The sequence below is a fragment of the Mastomys coucha genome, unplaced genomic scaffold (assembly GCF_008632895.1).
Source record: "Mastomys coucha isolate ucsf_1 unplaced genomic scaffold, UCSF_Mcou_1 pScaffold18, whole genome shotgun sequence".
Lineage (NCBI taxonomy): Eukaryota > Metazoa > Chordata > Mammalia > Rodentia > Muridae > Mastomys > Mastomys coucha.
This window is the reverse complement of record NW_022196900.1, coordinates 113,690,943-113,698,352: the sequence shown is the minus strand read 5'-3', so window position 1 is coordinate 113,698,352 and position 7,410 is coordinate 113,690,943. Positions and strand designations below refer to the sequence as shown.

Genomic DNA, 7,410 nt, shown 5'->3' with positions numbered 1-7,410 from the left:
GCAGTGCAGTGTGCTATGTATGCATGACCCCAAGCTCTGCAGTGTAGTGTGCTGTATGTGCATGACCCAGGCCTGCAGTGCAGTGTGCTGTGTATGCATGACCCCAGACCTGTAGTGCAGTGTGCTGTGTGCATGACCCCAAGCTCTGCAGTATAGTGGGCTGTATGTGCATGACCCCAAAGCTCTGCAGCACTATGAATTGAACTCAGGTCCTCTGCAAGAACAAGTGCTCTTAAACATTGTGCCATCTCTCCAGACCCAAGAATCAATATTTTTAGAGCCATTTTAGGCTCACAACAAAGTTGCCCAGAAATAAGAGAGGTTTAGCTCATAACCAGGCCCTTGAACCATTCACAGGATGGACCTAAGACCTATCAGTGACTAGTTTGTTACAAACATGAACAAACACTGCCACAATGTCACCTATACCTACCATAGAGTTCTGCTGCTAATGTAAGGCCTGTGGACTCTGACAACTGTTTCTGGGCCATACTTTCTGGGAACCCTCTAGCAATTCCTCTCCATATCTCTGGCGCAGTGACACTGGTCTTTTCATTTTCTCTAAAATTCCACCTTTTCAGATAGTCACAGTGTGCCGTTCACACAGCACACAGCCAAGCGGCCTGGCCTCTTGCACTTGGCATCATGCACTTAAGATTCCCTGGTATTTTCTCACAGATCGACAATGTATAACTTTGGAGCACTGGATGATACTCCACACTGCGATATACCAGTTTACTCAGCCTCCCACCTGTTGAGGGACACCTTGGCTGCTTCCCATTTGGGCAATTATAAATAATGAAAACATAAACACCTGAGAACAGGGGTTTACATGGATGGAAGATTCCAACACCACAGTTCCAACAGGGCACAGCTCAGAGAAGTGGGATGCAGGAGTTGATTGCACTTACCCCACGTCATCGCTGGGTGGGTGCTGGGCCATAGGGAAGCCCCAAGACACACTCCTGGGATGGGGAAGCTCGGTCTAAGGCATGAGACAGGTGAGACAGCCAGAGCTGGTTCAGGTGCTCCCCGGGCCTGCAATGAGGCTGGGCCATCTGGTTCTCAGGCTCTTGGACATCTTGGCACCACTGGAAGCAGAGGAAGAGCAGAGGACAGAGTGAAAGCCTAAGGTCTGGATCTGACCCAGGGCCAGGGGCTGGGGGTGGGGAGCTTCAGCTGGTCCCACGGGGACAGCCCTTGGCTTGATAGGCAGTGGCAGGCTTGGGCTTGGTGGCAGTCATGGCTGGGAGTTCAGAGACGCCTTCTACGGAAGACTAGATGGTGGCTCTATAGGCAGCAGCTCTCTAAGCTAAGGCCTTCTCCATGGCTCCCCACTATGGATCCCAATGAAATGAGGCAGTCCATGGTTTTAAGGCATTTATTGTCATGTCTGAAAGTGGATGAGTAAAACCATACCCCACTTCTCAGGGTGGGCCTGAGATTAAATACCTTTTGCAGGGAGGAATGGCTTGGGAAGGAACGCTAAGCCCTCCAGGCCTTCAGGTACCTCATTAAAATGGAGATCTGTCTTGAGCCTAGTGACTACAGGTCAAGTCCTTTGCTTGTGAAGGGGCTTGGGGCATTGTCTTTATATGGCTGATGGCTACAGATCTATGGGGTGGGGGCGGGGGCGGGGGCTGTGGATAGTGACGGGGCCTGGTGCCTAGGAGCAGGCAAAGCTCCTACTGTCCCTTCAGGGTCTCTGGGGCTTCTAGCCTTAGTTCAACCGGGGACCACGCTACCTTTCATGGTCCCACAGGAGTCTCTACTGGCCCACACCCTCGCCAGCACTTGGTTTTGTCAGTGCTCCAACTTTGGCCATTTGGCAACATACAAAGCTATATCTCACTGGTGGTATGGTTTCCTCTTCTCCAGGGGAATGAAGTGAGTGTGAGTCACCGCAGTGTGGCTGAATCTCGCTGAGTTGAAGGAGAAGGGCAATGCCATTCAGCTGACCCTCTGAAAAGAGTAGTGTGTGGATAGTCACCACGGGTGGGAGGGGGAACAGGTTTGACTGCAAGGAGGTAGAAGAGAATGCCCAAAATAACCAATATGTTTTACTTCAGAACTGTGGTTACACATCAGAACTGTGTGTCTGTGGAAAACTGAACATCTTCAATGGATGATTCATTACACACAAACAGGGCCTAGACCCCGCCCTCAGGAACATTATGTACCACCCAATCCTGCTATAAGAAAGGAGTTCAGGCCAGCACCAGAATTCACAAAGGTTCTAGTGTGACTACGAGGTTTATGTCAGGTTGTCAGGAGCCTGCTGACCCTTGGTCTTGTTCCCCTAGCAATCTAGTCCTCTGTGGAGGGTCCCTACACCCCTCAAAGCCCAAGCTACCCAGAAAGTAATCAGCAATTCCCTGAGATAGACAGTCAGAAAGATAAAGAAGGGCAAAAGAGATGGTGGAAGGACATACAGGAAGAGGAAGTGTGAAGAAGGTGGAAGATGGAGACCATGAGAGGGTGGTAGGAAAGGGGGGGTGATCTGTCGGGCATATGATTCTCAGAAGCCAGTTCTGCAGCATCCCAGAATCGCTCACCCTTAGCTACCTGTGTTCTGCCAGAATTCAACCAGCACAGAACTTATGTGCAGGATTTTCTGTCTGGTATCATCTATAGAGTTCCAAAATTGTCCAAGCAAGAACACAGGCTTTATGGGCACATGTACAAGAAGCCTAAGAAAAAAGCCATGTGTGAGATGGATAAGTTCAATGTAGAGGGGAGCAAAGGAGAGAAGTTGAAACTGGAGAGTCTGGGGGAAGGGTTCAAAGTCACCCCCAACGCATTCAGGGCATGGGGGAGGGAGAGGACATTTGCTTTCTTACATTTCTTACATTTGCATTTCTTACATTTGCTTTATCATGTTGTAACTGCTACAAACCCTACTAGTCAGAAATGGCCAGTGGACATCTTGGTCTTGTCTAGAGCCTGAGAACACCTTTCATCATTACTTGATGTTAACTATGCCCACTCTCATCAGGATTCCCTTCTAGTTACATATCACTAAGATTTTCATTATTAGTAGCTGCTAGGTCACATGGAATGCCTTTTCTCCACCTATACAAACTAGCTCGCAACCAGCCTCCTTTATGGTGAATGTGGTGAAGGATATTGATTTTTAAACACCAAATTACCCTTGCATTTGAAAAACAAAGCCCAACTTGATTAGTATTATCTACCACATACATGGCTAAATCTGACTCATTAATATTTTGTAAAAGCCTCTATGTTCATGAAATATATTAGCCTACAGTTTTGTAGGGATTCTCATGATGTGGTTAGTATTGACTTTAGGGTAATAGTAGACACATAAAGAATAACATCTGCTTCTGGAGTCCTTGATACATCTGTATAAGGTGAAAAATGTCTCTTCCCTTGGCTCCAACGTTAAGCTGAACCTGCCAGCACCCAGTCTTTGTCTTCAGGGCCTGGAGGTCTCTTCAGAAATTATGTTTATTTCTTTGCTATTTGAGTTACAGGTGCTTGCTGCCAAGCCTGACAACTGAGATGGAGCCATAGGACCAACGTGGCAGAAGGAAAGAACTGACTCCCACAACATGCCCAATGGTATGTATGTCCCCCACATTAAGTAAGCAAGTAAATGCAATTTAACCTTTAACTCTAATCCTTCAATAGGTACAATTCCATTTAGATAATCTATTTGTGCCCAGGTTGATGAATAGCACCTTTAGAGGGGCTTGGTTGTTTTCCATAAGCTGTTGAATCTTCCTGACTGTCCGTAAGATCTGTAGTGATAGCGTGCTCCCTCCCTCCCTCTCTCTTCCTCTCTTTCTCCTTCCCTCCATCTCTCTCTCTATCCCTTCATCCCTCCTGCCTTTTTGAGAAGTGTAGGGATATCAATTTGATTTTAAAGATTTATTTTTATTATTATACATAAATACACTGTAGCTGTCTTCAGAAGCACCAGAAGAGGACGTCAGATCTCATTATGGGTGGCCGTGAGCTACCATGTGGTTGCTGGGATTTGAACGCAGGACCTTCGGAAGAGTAGTTAGTGTTCTTACCCGCTGAGCCATCTCACCAGCCCAAGGTATATCAATTTTATTGAGTTTTTGAGATACTATCTCTGCAGTTTATCGATTTTTATGTTACAGACCAATTTCCTATCATACTAGCTTCTGATGATCTATCATTTTATTTTTTCTATCTATTTTAGTTTTAATCTATGTTAATTTTTAAAATATTTGAAGATAAAAGTATAGATCATGGATCTCAAACATGTCTTTTTTTTTTTTTTTTTTTTTTTTACAGATTTATTTATGTTCTGTATGTGAGTTCACTGTTGCTGTCTTTAGACACACGAGAAGAGGGCATCAAAGCCTATTACAGATGGTTGTGAGCCAACATGTGGTTTCTGGGTATTGAACTCAGGACCTTTGCAGGAGCAGTCAGTGCTCTTAACCACTGAACCATCTCTCCAGCCCTCAAACATGCTTTATTTTGCAAATACAAGTATTTGAAACTAATCCTTTCCCTGAAGGAGCCAGGTGTCGTGGTCCCTGTCTTGGTTGGGACTTCTATCGCTCTGATAAAACACTGTGTAACCAAAAGCATCTGGGGAATGAAGAGTCTATGTACTTTCACAGCTTATAGTCAGGGAAGTCAGGGTGGGTCCTCAGTCAGGACAGGCCCTCTCTTGTATTTGAGCTTCTACTGTGATTCCCAGGGACCAGAGTTATTTTTGTTTTTAAAATTAATTGTTATTTATTTATATGTTTAAAAATACCATCATTTTTGTTTTTAAAACGTTCTTACCATTCTTCAGGGACTGGTGAGATGGCTCAGCGGATAAGAGCACTGACTGCTCTTCCGAATGTCCTGAGTTCGGATCCCAGCAACCATATGGTGGCTCACAACCACCCGTAATGAGATCTGACACCCTCTTCTAGTGCGTCTGAAGACAGCTACAGTATATAACACCAGAGCGAGAGGGCCAGAGCGAGCTGGGCCGTCCTGAGTTCAATTCCCAGCAGCCATATGATGGCTTACAGCCATCTGTACAGATACAGTGTACTAATACACATAAAAATAAATAAATAAATCTTTTAAAAAAATTCATCAAAAACAATTTAAAGCACAGAAAAGGGGGCTGGTGAAATGGCTCAGCAGGTAAGAGCACCGATTGCTCTTCCAGAGGTCGAGTTCAAATCCCAGCAACCACATGGTGACTCACAACCACCTATAATGAGATCTGATGCTCTCTCCTGGTGTGTCTGAAGACAGCTACAGTGTACTTATAATAAATAGATAATAAATATATCAAAAATAAAAAGCATAGAAAAAAAGATTTCTTAACATTCATGCACATGCTTGTGCTACCTGGAGGGCTTCTATCCCTGGTGCGGACCTGAGATTCCACGAGGTACCATTTCCTTTAGTATGAAAACACTCCTGACCGCTCTTGCCCAGTGAGTATGTTGCGATAACATCTCTCAGCTTGTCTTAAAAATATCATTGTTCTCTTCTCGTTTTTCGAAGGGCAATTACACTGGAAACAGACATCTCAGTCAACAGGGTTGTTCTTTTGCGTGTGTTGTGAGAGTTGTCCATCCCACTCTTGGTGTGCAGACGACGACACCAGGTTGGGTTTTTCTCTATCCCTAAAGACGCTCTGTCTGGTTTCTATCCGTCTACCCAGCATGCTTTGCCTTGATTGTCTGCTGCTCTGGGGCTCTGATTGGAGGATCTGTGATCGTTACTGTAGTGATGATGGATGCCGTCAGTTGGAAGAGCCCGGAAGCATTTAGAGGCAGGGCCGCGCATGCGTGTGAGGATGTTCTAGCTGGGGTTGACTGTGTTAGGAACAGCTCTGGGCCTGGAGGCACCATGCTATTGACTGAGAGCCCAACCTACGTAAAGGAGAAAAGGAGCTGAAGACCCGCATTCACTGCTCTCCGCTTTGTGGAATGTGACGCTCGCTGCATCACACCCCCACCGCCATGACTTCTCCACCATGACAAACTTTCCCCCGAAACTGTGAGCCAACGTAGGTCCCCCATTCCTTAAGTTGTTTTTGTTGAGCATTTTGTCCAGCAATGAGGACAGTAACTGAATGCAACTGGAATTTGAAGACTTTAGAAGACTTTTTTATTTGTGTATATGTGTGTGGGTGTGTTGATGTATGTTGCATGTGTGCAGGTACCTTCAGGAACCAGAGAATGGGACTGGACCTCTTTAAACTGACGTTACAGATACCCAACATTGGCCCTGGGAACCAAACTTGGGTCCTCTGGAAGAGCAGCAAGTGATCCTAATCACTGAGCCATTTCTCCAGGCCCCATATTTTGGAAGTTTTCTCATTTTTTTTTAATTGAAAATATATTCTTCTTTCATACAATACATCCGAGAGCACAGAGAACTATGTTCCAGAGATAGCCAAGGCTGTTCCTCATGCTGCCGCTGGCCTTGATAATCTGTAAGAATCAGCAACCAGCCACAATTAAACGTTGTTCTTATAAGAGTTGGCTTGGTCATGGTGTCTGTTCACAGCAGTAAAACCCTAAGACAGCTCCCTTCAGAAAAGAGCAGGCTTTCAAGAAACAACAATCAAACAGACAAAACAAAATCCAATTAGGCAAGGCAAAAACCCTCACACTGAAGCTGGACAAGACAACCCAACAGGAGGAAAAGAGTCAGAGACACACCCGGCTCTCACAGAAGTCCCACAGAAACACCAAGCTAAAAGCTACAACACATATACAGAGGGCCCAGTACAGACTCCTGCAGGCCCTGTGCATGCAGCTTCAGCCTCTGTGAGCCTTGCTTAGCTGACTTAGCGGGCCCTGTTTTCCATCCCCTCGGACTCCTACAGTCTTTACCACCCCCCCCCCACAGGATTCCCAAGCTCTAAGGGAGGGATCCTATAGAGACCTCCGATCTCTCCGTATAAAGTCCAGCTGTGGGTCTCTGTATCCACTTCCGTCTGCTGCTGGAGGATGCCTCTCGATGAGGACCAGACAAAGCACCAATGTGCAACTGTGTCCTTTTCAACATCCTTGTCCTGCTCGCTCTTCCTGAGCCCCCATTCATACATGGTAGATGGTCCAACACCGTCTCCCTTTTTGTTTCCTTAGATTCCTTGACAGAGCTGGGTATAGTTCAGTAGCAGAGTCTTTAGCATGCATGGGGCCCTGGGCTCAGACACATGTGCATGCACACACATGCCTGGGCTCAGACTGTTGTGTTTTATAAAAAAGAAAGAAAGAAACAGGAATATGTTTGTAGAGTGAGGTATGGTGCAGGGGAAGGGGTGCCTCTGCAGGCACATGCTGAGCCATCCCTCCCCTGAAGTAACAACCGTGATGGGAATAGTATAGAATAGAGCTTGTTTAGGGCATGGGGAGGGGACATGAGGGAGTAGAGCGGGGGGGGGGG

The 7,410-nt window shown here is 46.2% G+C and overlaps 1 protein-coding gene and 1 long non-coding RNA gene across 3 annotated transcripts in view; one reads left to right on the top strand and one right to left on the bottom strand.

Annotated features, from left to right (window-relative positions):
- LOC116097118 overlaps positions 1–5,963 on the bottom strand; it is an 8,418-nt gene extending 2,455 nt beyond the window's left edge. Inside the window, exons 1-3 of one of the 2 annotated variants that reach the window (XR_004121224.1) lie at positions 5,384–5,963; positions 1,853–1,962; positions 912–1,091 (exon numbers count right to left, since the gene is read on the bottom strand). This is a non-coding gene — a long non-coding RNA (uncharacterized LOC116097118). Of the gene's footprint in view, positions 1–911; positions 1,092–1,852; positions 1,963–5,355 lie in introns of both variants that reach the window. The other variant, XR_004121223.1, reaches the window with a different exon arrangement.
- Positions 5,763–7,410, top strand: part of Arhgef16 (Rho guanine nucleotide exchange factor 16) — a 26,577-nt gene continuing 24,929 nt past the window's right edge. Inside the window, exon 1 of the mRNA XM_031379703.1 lies at positions 5,763–6,022. The gene's annotated coding sequence lies outside the window, so the exon portion shown is untranslated. The remainder of the gene's footprint in view (positions 6,023–7,410) is intronic.